At 34.7% G+C, this 22,298-nt stretch overlaps 2 pseudogenes across 12 annotated transcripts; both read right to left on the bottom strand.

The window, feature by feature from the left end:
* Positions 1-6,732: 6,732 nt before the first annotated feature.
* On the bottom strand, positions 6,733-14,695 carry LOC147277208 (anthocyanidin 3-O-glucosyltransferase 7 pseudogene; annotated as a pseudogene). Of its 2 annotated transcripts, none has more exons than XR_015124073.1 (2): positions 14,506-14,695; positions 6,733-8,429 (listed from the first exon to the last, which is right to left on the bottom strand). The product of XR_015124073.1 is annotated as an anthocyanidin 3-O-glucosyltransferase 7 pseudogene, transcript variant X2 (transcript). The 2 variants fall into 2 exon arrangements; XR_015124072.1 differs by lacking the exon at positions 14,506-14,695 and adding an exon at positions 10,217-10,568.
* A 3,184-nt stretch (positions 14,696-17,879) lies between these two features.
* Positions 17,880-22,200, bottom strand: LOC147277207 (anthocyanidin 3-O-glucosyltransferase 7 pseudogene; annotated as a pseudogene). 10 transcript variants are annotated; one of them, XR_015124078.1, is made up of 5 exons: positions 21,836-22,200; positions 21,606-21,703; positions 21,129-21,189; positions 20,718-20,784; positions 17,880-19,558 (listed from the first exon to the last, which is right to left on the bottom strand). The product of XR_015124078.1 is annotated as an anthocyanidin 3-O-glucosyltransferase 7 pseudogene, transcript variant X5 (transcript). The 10 variants fall into 10 exon arrangements; XR_015124082.1 differs by having other exon boundaries at positions 20,707-20,784; positions 21,930-22,200; XR_015124075.1 differs by having other exon boundaries at positions 21,930-22,200.
* Positions 22,201-22,298: the final 98 nt, after the last annotated feature.

The raw sequence follows: 22,298 nt of genomic DNA, 5'->3' as shown, positions 1-22,298 counted from the left end.
AATAGTTAGTCCAATTATTTTTTTCTTTTATCATTATAACATCATAAATAATTAAATATAATAAATTAATTCATGGTTAGCTTTATAAACATATATCAATATTTTAGATAGGAGGTAAGCACACAACATGAGCTATATGGCCTCTGACCTCATCCACTTTGCAAGAGCCAACCACATCAATTCTAGTCCCAATCGGACCTCTTTTTTCTTTCTTTGTTGGCCAATATGAGTTGCGCGCAACCCTCATAAAAGCACCTGAAAAAAAAAAGATACCAAAAAGAAAGAGTTTGATTGTGAAATCCCATTGTCGTTATGCCCTTTTACAGTTTGCCTGTTGGGTTTATGCAATAATACCAACATGCAAAAGTTTTGATAACAAATAAGATAACCAGGTACTCTCCATGATAGCTATTCAAATATTTGTGCTAGAGTACGTGGTTGATGAATCCACTAATAAGGTTCATTCATTCTTAGTATGTCATCTTGATGACGGATCAATGATTCCAATTCACCTATCATTGTGTCAATTATTTGATAATTAATCATAGAGTTTCTTATTATATATGATTCACTATATCAATCAATCAATTATATAAATTAACCAAACTCAAAAGTTTTTGACTTAACGTTTTTTCTTCTCTCCTTTTTTTTTTTTTTTTTTTTTAATCTGGGGAGTGGAATTCAAATTAAATATATATCTTCCAATAAAATGAAAATAAATATTATTAGTCCAATAGATAGTTGACCTTAATGTTTAATTAAGTCTGAAACTTAATTAAAAGTAGAGCATTGCTAGAAACTTTAAATTTGTGTCTTAAATTTAAATCTAAAATGATGTAGTAATATTATTTTTATTCATGTATTAGCTTACTATTACTTACATGTGTAATACTGTATTATTTGAAATTCAAATTTAGGACACAAATTTTGAATCTCTAACAATAGCCCTTAAAAGTAAGTGTAGTGGGAAGGTTTTTCATGTTGCTCTCATCCAGAAAGCAAAATTCAACCTAGGATAGTAAATCATTTTTTCTTTTCTTTTTTCTAATGGGTGAAAATCTATATGTGGGTTGACAATTAATCGTTTTTAGCTCATGGAGAACTTTTTAGAAGTACCTTATGTTCAATTTACTGACGTGGAGAACTTTTATTTCTTCCACACCATTAATTTGAATAAAAAATATCTCATTTTTCATCTCAAATTTCTATGATTTTTATGATTCTCAATCTCAAATATTTAATAGACACGAATTGTTGAATAATAATAAAAAAATTCTATGGTTTAGGTTTCAGAATGATTTATCACACCCATTGGATAATCTTCATCAACTGATTTAGGCATGTGGGTTTTGAGGTTTCGTAACAATATTCCCAAATGAGAAATAAAAGGCTGTTTAGTAATTTAAAGTCAGATGGTATCAGATAACACTTAAATTAGATAGAAACTTATCCAATTTGTTAATGAGGGTAAATAAGAAAACTACAAAATCATTAGTAGATAGAAATAGCATGATATAAGCCAAAAATTACGTACTCTCATTTTGATTTTCTGAACTTTCTGGAATGAAGTCAGAATCTGTGTCATCGAGTCCGCAGGGTATAAGGGAGAACTGTCAGAGAGAAAGTAACTGGAAGTGATCACGTGATTTTCTATCATCTGGTTGAAGTCACGTGCGACACACAGCTAATGAGCACAAACCCATTTTCTCTAATTGCGCTACTTCTTATTTTTTTAATATTTTTAAATTTAATTTTATTTATATTTCTAAATATGCCCTTTATTCTTTTAACTTTTAATATAATTCCTAATTTTCCACTCTATTTTTTCTTTCATTTTTAACAGATATGATATGGGTCCTCTCTAAAACAATTTCTTTATTGAACTTACCTAAACTTTTAGAGATAGCCATTGATCCTAGATTCTATACGAGAGTTTGATTTTTTTTTATTTTCCTAAATCGTGTTATCAATAAAATATATAGATAATTACAAATAAGTCAATAAAATATTTCTAAATTACAAAAAGGTCAACCAAATTTTCTATCCCATTTTAGTAGGATTGGGCATCAACCCGTTCGAACTCGGCCCGCTCACCTCCATCGACCCGCCAAGCTGCAAGCCGACCCGTCCGCTCACCTCCTTCCACATACCGTTGAAGCCGACCCACCCGCCAAGCTTCCAGCCACCATCTTCTCAAGTAAGTCAATAGTCACCATCTTCTCAGGCACTGCAAGTCTGCAACCATCTCCATTTCCGTCACCGTCCACCATTGCAGCACAAGAACCACCTCCACTAGCCACCATTTCTCAGGAAAGCCACCTTCTCTCTTCTCCTTCTCGGCCAACCCATTTTCCGACCGTCTTTGACCCGTCCCCGATTGAGATTCAAGCATTTAGTCGGAGATGGTTTGGGCTCCCACCCAACCCACCCGCCCGACGCCCACCTCTACATTTTAGTCAATCATATAATTTCATAAATTATATTTTAGTCAATGGGCTAATCCATTACCTGACTTGCTTTAAATATTTATTTTGTTATTTTACTTTTTTTCCTTTCTTTTACTAGCATTGAGATTTTACAATTGTACGCTTTATTTATGTTTCCTTTTTTGGCTGAACAAGGAACATTGCCGCCTATCTTGTTGGGCCCACCTCTCTTCGATTTTCCTCCTGCAAATATTTGCTATTATTAATTTGTCATAGACCAATAATAGACCAACATAGGAAGATGTCATGACATACGTGCTATTATTTTCCTCTTACAAATATTTGCTATTATTTGCTATTACTATGCTTTGCTCAAATAGTGAAGTGAGTATTTTCCTTTAATTTACAGTTGCTTCTGAAAGATATTTTTGGATGGTTATTGGACTATATTTCAATTGTTTATCTTCATTCCAATTAAAGTGACCGTATAAATACTACTTATCATACAACTACCATTTTAATTAAGGTCTATTGATTTTAACTACTAAATTTCAATAACTTTGTAGTTTAGGTATCAAAATTAAATAGCATTTTAGATTAGTTACTAGTTGAAAAGTCAAACAAAATAATAAAGTAAAAGGTATTAGAATTTACAAATATTACATTACATGCCACTATAATAAAAAAATAAAAAGAATATTACATCACAAATATTACATTAATTTATACTATATTGTATTTAAAAAAAAAAATCAATCCAGTCACAACTTAATTGTGACTGTCTGAAAGAGACAACTCACACTACTATACTATGTATTATTTTGAGTAAAAGAATTATTTTGACCTCTATTTATACTATATTGTAGTATAATTTCTCTAAAAAAATTTCAATTAAGTCACAACTTAACTGTAACTGTTTCATAACTTAGATGTGACTGTCGTTCAATCACAACTAAATTTGAAGTTGTGAGTGCCGTACAGTCACAACTAAATGTGAAGTTGAGACTACATTAGCAAATTTTCAATATAATATAAAAGCCTGAAGGGCAATTTTGTCAAAGCCTTATAAATTTTAATTAACACACATCATATGTGGGCCAAAGGACAAAAATGTCAAATGAAAAAGGCTCAAATCAAATGGGTCAACATATTTGTGATCTAATCTAAAAAACTACATTTAAATTTAGTAGTTCAATTGAAATATTATATAATTTTTATGTTATACCAAAAAATTATTAAGATTTAAGATTTAATCCTAATTTTCTATTTTAATTATAGAATTGTGTCATGGCCAATGGACAATTGCTTGTCCAATGACTCCAGTACCCTGTCATCTTCTGTCACTCTTTACATGATTGCATCCAATAAACATTGGAAATGTTATTGACCAATTAATATTCTTATGGTGCAGTACACTCTTCATTTGCAATTATTATTGAGATTAAAAATCAAACAATGTCAATTATTATGGGGGCTTGAAGCTCTTGCAAAAATTTTAGTACCCCATGAGTTGAAATGTTATGTTTCCACCTTGATTATGTTTAGACGGAAATGTTGACGAAATTGGACAGAGGAGTGAGATTGCAAATTTTTTTTTAATTTAGGTGACACTTTGTTATAGTCTTTTATTTAGGTGGTGACTTACAAATCGGGCTATATTCCGAATCGGTGATTTGTAAAAAAGCCTTTTAATTATTAGAATTTTTTTTTGTATAAATCAAGAAAATTTAGGAGTGTTCTCGAAATAACCCTCTGCCTATAAATAATTAAATATAAGCGGGCCTTATGCTTATAAAAAAAATTGACTCTGTCTAATTCTTCCTACTTCACTTGTGCTCTCTCATATTACTTCTATTGTTCTTTCTTATTTTCATAACATGTTATCAGCAAGATATTCTTTATAAGTCAGAAATTGAGGGTGAAGAAAAAAATTTCTTATTTTAGGAATGGATCTGGAGTTGGGTATTGGAACATGACTTAATCCTTAATTGGGTCGTATATGCGTATATATATATTGATGCTTTCAATAGTTAAATGTTAACATGTTTTGATTGTTAATATATATTGGTTAACACCTCATAGTGACAACGTCGCATGGATTTTTTCCATATATCATATCATATGAAAGGCGCGCATCGAGAGTCAATTTTTGGTTTAGACACCAAGCCGTGACTGAACTTCACTCTACAAACTATGCTCTCAAAATTAGTCTTTCATAAAAGTCAGACTCCTATTTAATTTATATATGATAAAAATAATTTTGCACTCGCTGAAAAAAGAACAATGAGAAATTAGAAAGGAAAAGTTAAGTGAAAAAGGTAGTTAGCATTCCGCTCGTTATAATTAACTTTTTATATTAATAAATATGAAGATTTTTAATTGGCAAACTAAAATTTTTAGTAAATTAACATGACAAATAAATAAGAGAGCTGCTATTTGCACACCCTTAAATTTCTTTTTGCACACTCTCAAAAATTTAATTTGTGAAATAACCAAAAACACCCAAAATAAAATTACCCAAAACCCCATCCCTTTATCATTCCCTCTTCCCTGTCACAGCACCCCACCCCCCCCCCCCCCGGTGAGAACCACTGCCGACCACCCCAGCCCCGTTCCGGCCTTCCCCTCTCTCTCTCTCTCTCTCTCTCTCTCTTCTCTCTCTCTCTCTCTCTCTCTCTCTCTCTCTCTCTCTCTCCTTCCCTCTTACCCGCCGACCACCCCACCCCCATCCTCTCTCTCCTCTTTCTCTCTCCCCGAAACCAACCCAGCCCTTCACTCTCTCTCTCTACAACTCTGAGCCCCTCCCCTTGCCGCACCACCTCCCTCTGCACCCCTCCCCTTTTGCCATCCCCCTCCCCTCCCCCTGCCGCACCACCTCCCCCTGCCGCACCACCTCCCCCCTGCACCCCTCCCCCTGCCGCACCACCTCCCCCCTGCACCCCTCCCCCTGCCGCACCACCTCACCCCTGCAACACTCCCCCTGCCGCACCACCTCCCCCCTGCACCCCTCCCCCTGCCGCACCACCTCACCCCTGCAACACTCCCCCTGCCGCACCACCTCCCCCCTGCAACCCTCCCCCTGCCGCACCACCTCACCCCTGCACCGCACCACCTCCCTCTGCACCCCTGAAAATTAAAAAATATATATATATGCAGGTGGTGCTGCGGGGAGGAGAGAGAGAGGGAGGTCGTCGGGTGAGGGAAGGAGAGTGGGAGGGAGGTGGTCGGTGAGGGAGGGGAAGGGAGGGGGGAGGGAGGAGGGAGAGGGAGGGGGAGGGGCTGGGATATAGGGCAGAGGCTTGCGGATGGGTGGCTGGTTTCAACATTTTTTTTTTGTTCTTTGTTTTTTTTTTTATTTAAAAATTCACATTTGGGGTAGGGTGTGTAGTGTTTGAATTAGGTGGGTGTGTGGTGAGAAATTTTGGTGAGATTAATGAGGTTGGGGTATTTTGGTAATGGGAGGGGTGTGTAAAAGAGAAATTTTAAATTTTAGAAAATGGTAAAAGGTGTGTAAGAGAAAAGTGTGTGCAAAAAGAAAAAAAAGGGTGTGTAAATAGCAGCTCTCATAAATAATGAGGTGTAAAAAATAAATTTGTCACATGACAATCCATGTCATTAAGACGTGCCCAACCAAGGCACCATAATCTAATTTATTAAATAGAAACAATACAAGGCAACACAAGAAGCAAGCCCGACGGCAAATACAACCATGAAAACAAGAGCAATACTGCAAAAGACCCAAGAGGGCAGCTAAGTGACATCCCACAAGACCAAAGTCAGTCCGACTAAACTTGTCTTAATAGGAAGAAATTAATTCTACCAAAGTTTTAAAATCTTGTACAGCACTTCCAGAAGGCCCAGCAACCTCTGCTAAAATCTCTTTAAGGGCTTGAGCCTTCTCTCTCATCTTCTTCCCTTGTTCACTTGCCAAAATGAGGTCCAAGCTCTTGAGCACTCCACTCTTTGTGAATACTCCACCCTCAACTCCAGCTCCAACTCCCCAAACCTCCTCTACCATTCGCCCAGTCATTTTGTTGTCTCCAAAGAAAGGCCTGCAAATCATAACTGACTCCTAGTTGGGGGTTTTCAATAAAATTCTATCATATACTATATTTTAACTAAATGAAGCCCATAACAAGTGACAATAGTATAAAGTTCAAGAATTGGTCGAACCTAGTTTTGACTATTTAAATTTGATATTATTCTTATTTTGAATATGGAGATTTCTAATTGGCAAAATCATTTGTAGTAAACTGGTGTAATAAATAAATAATGAGATGTACAAAATAATTTTGCGCCATGAGGATGACATGTGCCTTACAAAGACACCATAGCAGCTCGTATTTATTAAATGGAAACAATACGACAAAATTCAAGGCAGCACAAATACTCACACAGAGCAAGCCCCGAGAATAAACCAAAGCAAGACTGTAAAAGGGCCAAGAAGACCAACTAAGTAACATTCTACAAGACCAAAGTTAGTCCGACTAACCCTGTCTTAATAGGAAGAAATTAAATCCACCAAAGCTTGAAAGTCTTGTACAGCACTCCCAAAAGGCCCAGCAGCCTCTGCTATAATCTCTTTGAGGGCTTTGGCCTTCTCTCTCATCTTCTTCCCTTGTTCTTTTCCCAAAATGAGCTCCAAACTCTTGAGCACTTCACTTTTTGTGAATACTCCACCCTTAATTTTCACTCCAATTCCCCATACTTCCTCTACCATCCGCGCAGTCATTTTGTGATCACCAAAGAATGGCCTGCAAATCATTGGGACCCCATTTGCACTGCTTTCGTACACAGAATTGCACCCACAGTGTGTCACAAACAAACCAATTGAAGTATGTGCCAAAACTTGAGTCTGGGGTGCCCATGGCACTATTTTTCCATGTTTTTTAGTCCTCTCAACAAACCCATTTGGCAATAGGTCCTTGAAATTGTCCCTAAGAGACCAAAGAAATGGTACACCACTTGTTTCCAATGCCTCAGCCAAAGCTATTAGCTCGTTCTGAGGTAGAGCGGCCACAGTTCCAAAACTAACATATGCCACAGATGAACCTTCTTTCTCATCCAACCACGAAAGGCAGCCGGTGGTATCTGAATCCGATGGTGGTAGTGGCGGTAGTGGTAATGAGAGTGTGAGAAAACCCACATTGAGCAAATTGGGAAACTTGGATTTGAGATCATTGTTGAGGAGTGTAGGATTTAGTTCTTGATAAACATTCATGACAACAGCTGTGGATTGTGGCAGCACTTGGCCAATTTGACATAACATTCTCGAGAATAGTGACTCACTTGGAAATTTCACTTCTTCAGGTAAGTCTGCAATGCACATTTTAGACAACCCTGGAATCAGTTCCAGGGTTCGGTCCTCGGGCCAAAGTCCGTCAGCACCATCAACACCACTTCGACCGCAAACATTTGCATAATGTTGGCAGATAAGGTCTGTGTAAATATGTGCAGATAGGGTACAGGGTAATGGTACCCAAACAGGAATCCATGGAACACCCAAATTCTGAGCCATCACTCCAGCAAAGACCAAGAATGCATCTGTAACCAAACAACTGATCTTCTTACCTGTCTCTGCCACCACCTTCTCTATACCCATTTTGAAGATTTCAGGTGCAGCCTTGAGGAATAGCTCTACTGCCTCTAGTGGATTTCCTGTCAAGACCTGATTTGGGGGCACACCATCTGATACATTGTAGGCTTTTATATTGTCCGGAATGTGAGACTTTGATTCGCGGAATAATGAGCCATTGGATTTCTCTGTGCTTAAGAAAGAAAAGCACATGTTTGGGGCAGCGTTGGCTAACCTGCACACCAAGTTAAGCAGAGGCATGGCATGGGTGCCAAATGGAAATGCAAGGACCATAACATGTCCTGGCTTTGAGCTTTTATTCACTGCCATCATGACTAATTTGATTAATGAGGATAGGTTAAGAGAGAATATTGAGTTCTTATTGGGTCTCTTCTCTGTCTCTGTTGAATGGTTTCATGGCTTCATAGCTGAAACAAAGAAAGAGAACAACGTCAAATATGGTGTGTTGAAACGTGAAAGTAATTAATATGTGTCTCTGCTCTAGCCTATATACATATTAATTAAATATGTCGGCAAACAAGCTGGAAATATAAATTAGGACTATAAATGAAATGATATGCATATTGGAAAGAATACCATATAAATATTAAATAAAAATAAAAATTGGACTATATATCAAATATGATTTAATTGTAAAGATGTTTTTAATAACGTCATCAAATTCATTTATTCACAATCTCAGAGTTATAGTTTTATCATATTAGTAATACTATGATAAATAAGAAAAGACATTAAAAACAGTTGTTGGGTAGTCCAGTTAAAAGGGTTGTAGAATTACCCACAATGCTCTCAAGTTCGATTATCTCTCCCCCCAAATAAAAAAAAAAAAAGACAAAAAACAAAAAAACAAAGATAAATTACTCTCAATGACAAAAAATGCAAGTTTCTTAACTAGAAATATAGCTAAAAAAAATTAAGCTATTGTTACATCAAATAAACATAGAGCGTGATGCTACTGTTACAAAACAAAAAAAATTTGGCTCAATTACAAAATGTATCCACCAACTATGGGGGGTATTTCAGATTAGTCAATGAACAAAAACATATTTCAAATTAGTACACGAACTAATAGAAAGTTACAAAATAGCATATACGTTACAAATTCCGTCAATAAAGACGTTAAATACTAGTGTAGACAGTGTTAACATAGATTTTTTGAATAGTGTGAACACTAAATTTACACCACATAGATTAATGATGTTATATTTTATTTTATTTTTAAGGGATTAAAAGTTTTTGTAATTTTATTTTTTAAGTTTTTTTATCAATATGACATTATAAATCCATGTAGAGCAAATTTAGTGTCCACATCATTAAAAAAATTCACGTCATCGTTGTCCAAAGTGGCATTTAACTATCTTTCTTGACGGAATTTGTAACGTATGTACTATTTTGTAACTTTCTATTAGTTAGTGTACTAATTTGAAACATTTTTTTGTTCATGGACCAATCTGAAATACCCTCTATAATTGGTGGATGCATTTGTAATTAAGCCAAAAAATTTCATCCATCTTATACTACCAAAACCCATGTTGCTAGAGGACTTGGGGTAGGCCAGTTGGCAAAGCAGTTGTGCTGCCCCCCACCTCACCGGGTTTCGATCCCCCCTCCCCTCTCTAGGCCTCTTTCTTTGGCCTCCATTGTAACCAAAAAAAAAAAAAAAAACCCATGTTGCTATATGTTAGAAATAAGGGAAAAAAAACCAATTTTGGTGCTTGGGTTAATTTTACCCCGAAAATATATTTGGTCTTTATGGTTTCAAAACTCTGTATTTGTTACTTGTGTTTTATATTGTTTGAAATTTTAAGACATGTAAATACATGAAAATTTTTCTCAAATTAAAACTAATAACTTGTTTAAACTCTCAAGTTTTACTCAAAAATGACAAAAAATCATATAGGTATAACCTTCAATTTGACTTTCAAACTAAAATTGAAAATTTGAATTGTTAAAATTGTCTTCATATTGTAAATAATATAAAACACATGGACTAAGTGTGGAGTTTTGAAACCACAGGGACCAACTATTTTTGGGGTAAAACACAGTGTCCAAAAGTGGTTTTTTCCCTAAAAATAATACATCTCTTTAGCACAACAAATGTAAATAATAAAGATAGAAAAAAAATAAAATAACAAATAAATAAGTTAAGGAGACAAGACAACCACATAAACAGTAACAATTACGTGGTTCTTACTTGGTTCGGCAACATTCTTCACGACATCCACAAACTGTTTTCGAACTTCACTATGATAGAAAATAACCTCATATAAAAAACACCACTCGTAAAAAGTTAATCTCAAAGTCTGGTATACATACCCTCTAAAATTTGCAGATCACTCTACTATTGTTCTCTCTCAAGGTTCTCAACTCGATGCATGGAACTCCATAACTTGAGTTGATGAACAAATGAGCCCAAAGCCTGGTGTTTATGTAGCTTCAGAGCATAGCTAAATCATCATGCCAACTACCGGCCACATTAATTAATAATTGACCAGCCTAGGAATATACTACTTAAGCCAATTCAAGCCACAAATGCATGACCTACGTACCCAATATGCATATAATAAGTCCATGAGCTTTAATTTAATGGTCCAGCCACTTAAATGCACAACATGGAGCACTTTCTTTTGGTCCGACACCATTGTTCCCACCCCACCCCACCGATGTGTTAATGTCTAGCACAAATTCCACAACCACGATTCGGCACAATTATCTATTTAATTCATTTGTATTTTTTTAAACAAAAAAAAATTCTTACTGTAGGGTTTCAATGCCCTCAATGCCCTTAAACTAAAGGGTCTCATCTATGAAAATTATGAATTAAATATATATTGTATATATTGGTATAAATATGGCTGTCCACAGTGGCAGAGCTAGAATTTTCATTTAGGAGGGTCATCCTTAGATGTTTATTATCCTTTCAAAATCACAATCATTATGAAATATAAACCAAGTCATTCCTAATATGAACATCAAAATTTGTTTTTTAGCCACAATATATTATTTTAAAATCTTTTTTATAAAAAAGATTTGCGGCTTCTAAGCAATTTAATAAATAACCCATGACATTAAATCTTTTTTTTTTTTGACATTAAATCATTTTAAAATTGAGAAAAACTTGCATATTACAGGTGTATACACCCTTTCTCTCAAAATACATGGTCACATGACTAACATGTGAGGAAATGTTATAAGAGTGTAGGTACCTGCATATTTTTCTCAAAATTTAACACTTTCAAGTTTTACCATACCTCTCAAATCTCACAACTAAGAAATGTCCAAGTGGTGAGGTGAGTGGGGTAAGAGTTAGAATTAGGTTAGATTCATGGTTCGATTCCCTCCAATATAACCAAAAAAAGAAATGTCCAAACCTCCATAAATTAATATTCAGACATTTCAAACAAAGTGACAAAATCATAATTAATTAAATACGCAATTTATTATGTTGCATGTGGTTCTTATTAGTTGAAATAATGTTGAAATAGAGGGAGGGTTAAAAACAAAACCTAAAAACTAAGAGGAGAGGGGGGAGTCAGAAGGGTCAGCTGACCTTTGAGGGCCTTAGCCAGCTCCGCCTTTGGTTGTCCACAATTATGTATTTGGGATCTTTATGTAATATTTTAATTATTAGAATTTTTATTTTTGTGTAAATCAAGAAAACTTAGGAGTGTTCTCTAAGTAACCCTCAACCTATAAATATAGGCGGACCTTATGCCGATGAAAAATTGACTCTCTCATATTCTCCCTACTTCTTTTGTGCTCTCTCTCATATTACTTCTCTTGTTGTTTCTTATTTTCATAACACGTTCTCTATAAGTCAAAAATTGAGGGTGAGAAAAAATTTCTTATTTTTGGATTGGATCTCGAGTTGGGTATTGGAACATGACTTTTTCCTTAATTGGGTAGTATATGAATGGGTGTATATATATTGATACTTTTAATAGTTTAATGTTAACATATTTTGATTGTTAATATTGGTTTACACCTCATAGTGACAACATCGCATGGATTTCTTCCATCATATCATATGAAATAAGACAACAGTGGGAGAGAGGCAAGGCATCGAGAGTCAATTTTTGGTTTAGACACCAAGCCGTGACTGAACTTCACTCTAGAAAGTAGAAACTATCTCATAATTCGTCTCTCATTTTCCGATCTATATATGATAAAAAAAAAAAAAATTTGTACTCGCGACAAAAAAACAATGAGAAATTAGAAAGGAAGAGTTAGGTGAAAAAGGTGGTTAGCATTCTGCTTGTTATGATTAACTTTTTTTATTACTAAATATGAAGATTTTTAATGGGCAAACTAATATTTTTAGTAAATTGACATGACAAATAAATAATGAGGGGTAAAAAATAAATTTGTCACATGACAGTCCATGTCATTAAGACGTGCCCTACTAAGACAACCATAACATATCAAATTTATTAAATAGAAACAATACACGGCTATACAAGAAGCAAGCCCGAGAACAAATACAGCCATGAAAACAAGAGCAATACTTTGATGAACGATCGTGGTTTTCCTAATGATGATCGAATGGGTAGATAAATTTCGATTTAGCCGAATTTTTGTATGGATGATCTTTGACTATGAACATAGAAAATGAACGGGTCAGATTGTTGAAATCACGTTGTGGTCTTCATAATTATGGAAACAAGAATGTTTCAACGGGAAAGTTATTAGAATTATACTCTTTAAGTGTATTTATATGTAGAAGCTCACATATCGATCGTGTTTTCAACGATCCGAACCGTTCAAGTTTTAGTTCCCCACTCAAAGAGAATTCTTGCAAAAAATTAGCTTAATCGGAGATGTAAAGTGATGTAACGATGGTCGAATTAATAAACGATCGTGGTTTTTCTAATGATAATCGAATAGATAGATGAATTCCGATTTAGCCGATTTTTTGTAAGGATGATCTTTGACTTTGAAAATAGAAAATGAACGGTTCAGATCATTGAATTAATGAATTGACGATCGTGGTTTAATAACTTTAATTATAGTTGTATTATAAAAGTTGTATATACACATATATATTTATGTTTTATTATACTTGTAATGTTGTATATAATTTTAAAAGTTTATTACTTTATTATTTATGGTATTACATAGTTTACACTATTACTATTTACTAACATTATAGTATATATAATAACTTAATAATCATATTAATAATTTATTAGGGTAAACAAACGAAAAACCTATTAAATATGTTATGATTCCCAAATTGGGCTTTGGGTCTGGCTTTGAGGGGGCCTAAACCGGCCGGGCTTCGGGCGGCCGATGGGCTTCAAGGGGGTAGCCCAAGCCCAACCCAAAAGACTTTCGGGCCGGGCCGGGCCGGCCCAAATTTCTGGCCAAATCGGGCTTCGGGCCTAATGGGCCAGGCGGGCTTCGGGTAGGCTTCGGGGGCTTTTAGGTGAGGCCTACTCTGCTGTAGCTTATATACATATTAATTAAATATGTCGGCAAATAAGCTGGAAATATAAATTAGGACTATAACTGAAATGATATGCAGATTGGAAAGAATACCATATAAATATTAAATAAAAATTGGACTATCAAATATGATTTGTAAAGATGTTTTTTTTTAACCATCTGCTGTTTTATGGTGATAATCTCTTAATTTTATCTTTTAATTACGTCATCAAATTCATTTATTCACAATCTCAGAGTTATAAATTTATGAGTTTTCATTATACTATCATATTAGTAATACTATGATAAATAAGAAAATATGTGCACTAAAAGCATTTATTGAATACCCCAGTTGAAAGAGCTGTAGAATTACCCACAATGCTCCCAAGTTCGATTATCCATTTCCCAAAAAAAAAAAAAAAAAAAAAGAGACTGAAAGAAACAAAGGTAAATTACTCTCAATGACAAAAAATACAAGTTTCTTAACTAGAAATATAGCTAAAAAAAAATTAAGCTCTTGTTACATCAAATAAACATAGAGTGTGATGCTACTGTTACAACACACAAAAATTTCATCCATCTTACTACCAAAACCTACGTTGCTATATGTTAGAAATAAGGGAAAAAAGAACCAATTTTGGTCCCTGGGTTTTAGCTCGAAAACATATTTGGTATATATGGTTTCAAAATTCTGCATTTGATAATTGTGTTTTATATTGTTTGAAATTTTAGGACATTTTGTAAATACATGAAAATTTTTCTCAAATTAAAACTAATGACTTGTAACCTTCAATTTGACTTTTGAACTAAAATTGAAAATTTGAGTTTGTTAAAATTGTTTTCATATTGCAAATAATATAAACTACATAGACTAAATGTGGAGTTTTGAAATCACATTGACCAAATTTGTTTTTTGGGTAAAACACATAGACCAAAATTTTTTCCTAAACATCTCTTTACCACAACAAATGTAAATAATAAAGATAGAAAAAAATAAAATAACAAATAAATAAGTGAAAGAGACAACCACATAAACAACGAGAATTACGTGGTTATTACTTGGTAAGGCAACATTCTTCATGACATCCACAAATTGTTTTCGAACTTCACTATGATAGAAAATAACCTTATATAAAAAACACCACTCGTAAAAAGTTAATCTCAAACTCGATCCCTTGCATCCAATAAGATATAACTCTACGATTGTTCTCTCTCAAGGTTCTCAACTCGATGGACGTATACGTCCATGAGCATTAAATTCATTCATTCACAATGTCAAATATGAGTTTTCTTTATAAGGTCAAATCAGAAAGTACAATGATGAATAAGGAGAAGGGCAAAAATATAATACTTACCAGTCCACTTTTAAGTTTTCTGGTCAACTGTTGGAAGGATGCAAAATTTCAAACGCTCGACCTGTAGTCAGTTACAACCAGAACTACATCAAAAAGGTTGTCATTTACATGCTATAATTAAGAAAGTACTACACATAGGTTAAAAGAAGAAAAATATTAAAATAATAAAAAATATGATGATTAACACTCAATATCGAACGTTCAAATGCTCCGTTATATATAAAACTAACATATAAATATATGTGTGTGTATTTTTTTATTTATTAAAAGAAATCAAATTTTAAACATATTCTAATCCGAATCTATTATTTCATTCACCTTTATCACTTGAGTTAACCAATATATATATAAAAAACACTGCTCAAAAGTTAAATCTCAAACTATATCCCATGTATCTGATAAGATATACCCTTGTATACATACCCTCTCTCAAAAATTAGAAAATCATCCTATCGTACCTATTGCTCTCTCTCAAGTTCTCAACTCCCTTGTACTTCTCGATGGAACTCAACCTGAGTTGATGAACAAATGAGCCCAAAGCCCCGTGTTTATATAGCTGCAAATTAAGAACAGCTAAATTAGCCTCCCAACTAATTCTGGGGCCACATAATTAATTGCTAGCCTAGGAATCTAGGATGATAAAAGCCAAAGCCACAAATGCATGACATATCAAATCCATATTCGTAACTGAGCTTTAAATGGACAAGCACGCGAATGTGCCACAAAATGCATATACATACTGAGCTTTAAACCTCATTAACAAGTGAGAGCGAGTTTTCTCCTAGTTTTACGAAATGGCCCACCTCAGCCCCCGGCCAACCGTTTTGCTCTTCCTGGAAAAAGAGTAAACAACCAATATTTATCACAACATGACCGAGGGTCTAGTCCCCAATGATTCTGAATTAGGCTGTATATATAATTTTTTTTCTGTATGTAAATTTTTTTTTACATCTAGGTGTTCCTCTCTCACATAGTCAAATGTCTTTCTTCCACTCTTTATTCTTTGTAATTTTCTTGCTATATATGTGTTTCCCACTATACCCACCCGGGCCACCTACCTTATCTCACGTGTTTCTACCAATTCCCACCCTCACCAACCAAAACTCACGTGCTTCTACCTCAAATTCCACAACCTCCATTTTTTGAGAGACAAAGTTTCGTGTTGATATAGCTGCAAAGAAGAGCTATAAGCCTATAACCAGGGGCCACGTTAATTAATTGCCATCCTGGAAGATAAAAACAAACCCATAAATGCAAATGTACGTGCTGATGTGCACACTCGATAATTTTTCCATTAAGGAGGGAAATCGAGAGGAATGCTTTTCATAGACGTTTGGTCGATTGTAGCCGCACAGTAGGTATCTGGTTAGTAGCCGCACAGTAGCCGCACAGTATTATAAGTTGTGTCACGCTAGCTATTCCCTCTTGTAGGGCTTTGAATGCACATAATATATATTAGTATTATAAGTTTTGTTTTTATTTTATAGTGTCCAATGTATGAATGTCATATAAATTGTCACATAAGATGATATGAAATTGTGGTATAAAAATGTAGGATGTTTAGCACTACTATTTTTTTAATTAATAACTATTGTACACGAGTTTCGAATTTAATACAACATCCTGACAAAAAAAAGAACTAAGTACCATCTATTTGACCAAATGTTCATTGACAAAATAAACAAATTTTATAACAAGAAAAACATTGAATTAGCATACCAATACATCTGAAAAAAAAATAAAGAAAATTTCTAATTCAAAATGAAGAGTAAAATTATCTTTCTCAGGGGCCTAAAATAAAACTTAGAGAAAAATTTATTAAACCCAATATTTTTCTTTATCTTCCATGGCTACTTTTATTATTTTTAATTAGTTTGGTATCATATATTAGTGTTATAATAGTTGTCACACTATTCCTTCTTGTAAGGCCACGAAAACTTTTGGGAAATAGACGTCACTACTCACTAGTATTTTTTCATGATGCGTTTCCGATTCAAGCACTCAACAATAATTTTTGCAAAAATAGCACTTTTTGAACAAAAAAAAATCTCAAATGCCCCTGCATCTCTCCCCAAACCACCACAATGTGATTTTCACACCCACAAAAAACCACAACAAAAAAAAAAAGAAAAAAATTGAATAGACCCACCGCTCTTGTGTTATGGATTTCAACAGACCCACCGCCATTGATGATTATGCCATTTATTAGTTAAAACACTAATCACTAAATTTTACGGAAGCACGAGTACCCACCGCCATTGGAGTGGGTCTGCTCATCAAAGCTTCACATGGCCCCAGTATCTTTTGCAGTACAAGTACGCACTCTTTTTCCTTTCATACAGTAGCTTTTACTGAAAAAGAAATCAAATGAGGATTCAGGAAAAAATATATGACTGAATTAAACATACTCGATCATCAAGATTGCCAACCACCAAATTCAATATGTAAGAGCCTCAACTCCTGTGTACCAATTGTATTACGTATACCCACCTCATTTGATGGCGGTAGGTCTGCTCATCAATGGAGGTGGGTCTGCTAACCCATCTGGTAGAAAAGGAATTTCACACCTGAGAAGAACAACCCATCTGCTTACGTAGACTATATGGGACGGTCGACAATATATTATGGTCGACAAAGACCAATATATTATGGTTGATGTCGACAAGTCTCTGAAATCTTTACTGAGGAATTGCGGCACCAGTTGAGAATGGTGGATTTGAGGGCGATATTGGAGATGACGGAGGAGGGGGGCTGCGAGCTGTAGGTGACTTTGATGGAGGATGAGCCAGAAAAATATCAGACTCACTTCAGTGAAAAAATTAAGAAGGGAATTGAACAAGATAACACGGAGGAAATGTACATACAAGAAGGTTATTTCATCGGGCCATTCGTGCCGTTCCTTCGTCATATATTATATAAAACTTATTATATAATTTAATTTTTTTAATATTTTTTTATTAAAATAATAAATAATATATTAAATAAATATACGTGATATGTTAAAATTTCACTCAAAACTTATATATTTTGAAAACAATTTCATTCGTTTTTCTCTAATTTTTATCAAAATCAAAAATTAACTCCTTCAATACCATAGCCGCTTCTATTTATTAAATAGAAACAATATGACAAAATTCAGGACAGGACAATACTTGCACAAAGCAAGCCCCGAGAATAAAACCATGAAAACAAAAGAATGACTGTAAAAGGGCCAAAAGGACCAGCTAAGTAACATTCCACTAGAACAAAGTCAGTCCGACTAACCCTGTCTTAATAGGAAGAAATTACATCGACCAAAGCTTTAAAATCTTGTACAGCACTCCCAAAAGGCCCAACAGCCTCTGCTATAATCTCTTTGAGGGCTTTGGCCTTTTCTCTCATTTTCTTCCCTAGTTCCTTTCCCAAAATGAGCTCCAAACTCTTGAGCACTTCACTTTTTGTGAATACTCCACCCTTAATTTTCACTCCAATTCCCCATACTTCCTCTACCATCCGCGCAGTCATTCTGTGATCACCAAAGAATGGCCGGCAAATCATTGGGACCCCATTTGCACTGCTTTCGTACACAGAATTGCACCCACAGTGTGTCACAAACAAACCAATTGAAGTATGTGCCAAAACTTGAGTCTGGGGCGCCCATGGCACTATTTTTCCATGTTTTTTAGTCCTCTCAACAAACCCATTTGGCAATAGGCCCTTGAAATTGTCCCTAAGAGACCAAAGAAATGGTACACCACTTGTTTCCAATGCCTCAGCTAAAGCTATTAGCTCGTTCTGAGGTAGAGCGGCCACAGTTCCAAAACTAACATATGCCACAGATGAACCTTCTTTCTCATCCAACCACGAAAGGCAGCCGGTGGTATCTGAATCCGATGGTGGTAGTGGCGGTAGTGGTAATGAGAGTGTGAGGAAACCCACATTGAGCATATTGGGAAACTTGGACTTGAGATCATTGTTGAGGAGTGTGGGATTTAGTTCTTGATAAAAATTCATGACAACAGCTGTGGATTGTGGCAGCACTTGGCCCATTTGACATAACATTCTTGAGAATAGTGATTCACTTGGAAATTTCACTTCTTCAGGTAAGTCTGCAATGCACATTTTAGACAACCCTGGAATCAGTTCTAGGGTTCGGTCCTCGGGCCAAAGTCCGTCAGCACCATCAACATTTAGATAATGTTGGCAGATAAGGTCTGTGTAAATATGAGCAGATAGGGTGCAGGGTAAAGGTAGCCAAACAGGAATCCATGGAACACCCAAATTCTGAGCCATCACTCCAGCAAAGACCAAGAATGCATCTGTAACCAAACAACTGATCCTCCTACCTGTCTCTGCCACCACCTTCTCTATACCCATTTTGAAGATTTCAGGTGCATCCTTAAGGAATAGCTCTACTGCCTCTAGTGGATTTCCTGTCAAGATCTGATTTGGGGGCACACCATCTGATACATTGTAGGCTTTTATATTGTCCGGAATGTGAGACTTTGATTCGCGGAATAATGAGCCATTGGATTTCTCTGTGCTTAAGAAAGAAAAGCAAATGTTCGGGGCAGCGTTGGCCAACCTGCACACTAAGTTAAGCAGAGGCATCCCATGGGTGCCAAATGGAAATGCAAGGACCACAACATGTCCTGTCTTTGAGCTTTTATTCACTGCCATCATGACTAATTTGATTAACGAGGTCAGGTTAAGAGAGAATTTTGAGATCTTATTAGGTCCCTTCTCTGTCTCTGTTGAATGGTTTCATGGCTTCATAGCTGAAACAAAGAAAGAGGACAACGTCAAATGTGGTGTGTTGAAACGTGAAAGTAATGAATATGTGTCTCTGCTGTAGCTTATATACATATTAATTAAATATGTCGGCAAACAAGCTGGAAATATAAATTAGGACTATAACTGAAATGATATGCAGATTGGAAAGAATACCATATAAATATTAAATAAAAATAAAAATTGGACTATCAAATATGATTTGTAAAGATGTTTTTTTTAACCATCGGCTGTTTTATGGTGATAATCTCTTAATTTTATCTTTTAATTACGTCATCAAATTTATTTATTCACAATCTCAGAGTTATAAATTTATGAGTTTTCATTATATGATCATATTAGTAATACTATGATAAATAAGAAAATATGTGCACTAAAAGCATTTATTGAATACCCCAGTTGAAAGAGTTGTAGAATTACCCAGAATGCTCCCAAGTTCGATTATCCATTTTCCAAAAAAAAAAAAAGAGACTAAAAGAAACAAAGGTAAATTACTCTCAATGACAAAAAATGCAAGTTTCTTAACTAGAAATACAGCTCAAAAAAATTAAGCTCTTGTTACATCAAATAAACATAGAGTGTGATGCTACTGTTACAACACAAAAAAATTTCATCCATCTTACTACCAAAACCTACGTTGCTATATGTTAGAAAGAAGGGAAAAAAGAACCAATTTTGGTCCCTGGGTTTTACCCCGAAAACATATTTAGTATATATGGTTTCAAAACTTCGCATTTGGTAATTGTGTTTTATATTGTTTGAAATTTTAGGACATTTTGTAAATACATGAAAATTTTTCTCAAATTAAAACTAAAGACTTGTTTAAACTCTTAAATTTTATTCAAAAATGACAAAAAATCATATATGTAACCTTCAATTTGACTTTTAAACTAAAATTGAAAATTTGAGTTTGTTAAAATTATTTTCATATTACAAATAATATAAAACACATAGACTAAATGTGGAGTTTTAAAATCACATTGCCCAAATCTGTTTTTTGGGTAAAACACTAGATCAAATTTTTTTCCTAAAAATACATCTCTTTACCACAATAAATGTAAATAATAAAGATAGAAAAAAATAAAATAACAAATAAATTAGTGAAAGAGACAACCACATAAACAATGAGAATTACGTGGTTCTTACTTGGTTCGGCAACATTCTTCATGACATCCACAAACTGTTTTCGAACTTCACTATGATAGAAAATAACCTTATAAAAACACCACTCGTAAAAAGTTAATCTCAAACTCGATCCCTTGCATCCAAAGCCTCGTGTTTATATATGTAGCTAAATCATCATGCCAACGTGGCCAAAAAAAATATCAATCATGCCAACTACCGATCACATTAATTAATAATTGACCAGCCTAGGAATATACTACTTAAGCCAATTCAAACCACAAATGCATGACCTACCCAATATGCATATACGTCCATGCGCATTAAATTCATTCATTCACAATGTCAAAGTCATAAAAGTATGAGTTTTCTTTATAAGGTCAAATCAGAAAATACAACGATGAATAAGGAGAAGGGCTAAAATATAATACTTACCAGTCCACTTTTAAGTTTTCTGGTCAACTGTTCGAAGGATGCAAAATTTCAAATGCTCAACCTGTAGTCAGTTACAACCAGAACTACATCAAAAAGGTTGTCATTTACATGCTATAATTAAGAAAGTACTAAACATAGGTTAAAAGAAGAAAAATATTAAAATAATAAAAAATATGATGATTAACACTCAATATGGAGCTTTCAAATGCTCCCTTATAAAACTAATATATAAATATGTGTGTGTGTGTTTTTTTTATATTAAAAGAAATTGAATTTTAGACATATTCTAATCTGAATCTATTATCTCATTCACACTCATCACTTGAGTTAACCCATATATATATATATTAAAAAAAAAACTTTATATAAAAAACACTGTTCAAAAGTTAAATCTCAAACTATATCTCATGTATCTGATAAGATATACCCCTTGTATACATACCCTCTCTCAAAAAATTAGAAAATCATCCTACGTACCCATTACTCTCTCTTAAGTTCTCAACTCCCTTGTACTTCTCGATGGAACTCAACCTGAGTTGATGAACAAATGAGCCCAAAGCCTCGTGTTTATATAGCTGCAAATTAAGAACAGCTAAATTAGCCTCCCAACTAATTCAGAGGCCACATTAATTAATTGCTAGCCTAGGAATCTAGGATGATAAAAGCCAAAGCCACAAATGCATGACATATCAAATCCATATTCGTACCTGAGCTTTAAATGGACAAGCAAGCTAATGTGCCACAAAATGCATATACATACTGAGCTTTAAACCTCATTAACAAGTGAGAGCGAGTTTTCACCTATTTTTGCGAGATGGCCGGCCCACCTCAGCCCCCGGCCAACCGTTTTGCTCTTCCTGGAAAAAGAGTAAAAAAACAATATTTATCACAACATGATCGAGGGTCTAGTACGTCCCCAATGATTCTGAATTAGGCTGTATAAGGGTGTACGTTGTTGGTTAAGCTTAACGTTTTATGTGTGAGAAGGGTTATTTATAGAGAGAGGTTGTGATGATGATGATGAAGAAGTTTTGGTTGGATTTTTAGAGAAGAAAGTTGGGAAGTAGGAGATCGAAAAGATATGGTTTTATTTTGATACAAAAGAACACGGGTCCCACCCCCTCCCTCTCAAACCTTTGATTTTTTTTTTTTTTTTTAACTTTGGATATA

Source organism: Dryas octopetala, chromosome 8, assembly GCF_963921425.1.
Source record: "Dryas octopetala chromosome 8, drDryOcto1.1, whole genome shotgun sequence".
In the NCBI taxonomy this organism is placed as follows: Eukaryota; Viridiplantae; Streptophyta; class Magnoliopsida; order Rosales; family Rosaceae; genus Dryas; species Dryas octopetala.
Note: the sequence above shows the minus strand (reverse complement) of the source record. Positions and strands in the feature narration are given on the sequence as shown.